This window comes from Corylus avellana, chromosome ca2 (assembly GCF_901000735.1).
Source record: "Corylus avellana chromosome ca2, CavTom2PMs-1.0".
NCBI lineage: Eukaryota > Viridiplantae > Streptophyta > Magnoliopsida > Fagales > Betulaceae > Corylus > Corylus avellana.
In genome coordinates this window covers 732,282-732,923 of record NC_081542.1, presented here as the reverse complement: position 1 = coordinate 732,923, position 642 = coordinate 732,282, and positions in this window count along the sequence as shown.

Genomic DNA, 642 nt, shown 5'->3' with positions numbered 1-642 from the left:
AAAACAGGAGTCCAGATATCGTCTTTCCGGCTGAAATAAACTGAATAAGATAACTATCGGAGTCTCTTAGATATAGGGGTGTCAACCCGGTCCGGTTTCCCGGTTTTTGGCCAAAACTGGAACCGGAACCGGGGTACCCCGGTTCTTGGTTTTGCGAAACCGGAACCGGAACCGGGACCCCGGTTAACCGGGGTCCCGGTTCCCGGCCGGTTCCGGTTTTACCCGGTTTTTGAAAATAATTAGTGTTTGGGGCTTTTTTTAGATATTGGGCCTAAATTTAAATTATAAAAAATAAAAAAAAAAAACTATTAATCTTTTTGTCTAAATTAAAGAGGCTTGATTGTGATTGTTTCAAATAATTAAAAAATAAACCTAAAAAAGCATAAAAATCCTAAATAATCAATGTTTTTGCCTATATGAGCCTTAGAAATAAAAATTCAAATTTTTTAAAATACCCTAAACATAATTTTAAATTAGATACATAAAGAAAACATTAAAACAATAAAAAGTAAAAACAAGTATGTAAACAAACCAACATGCACAAGAAATAAATACCCCTTACTATAACAATTCAAAACCCAAAAAAATAAAAGAATTAAAATAATAAAATATATATATATATATATATATATATATATATAT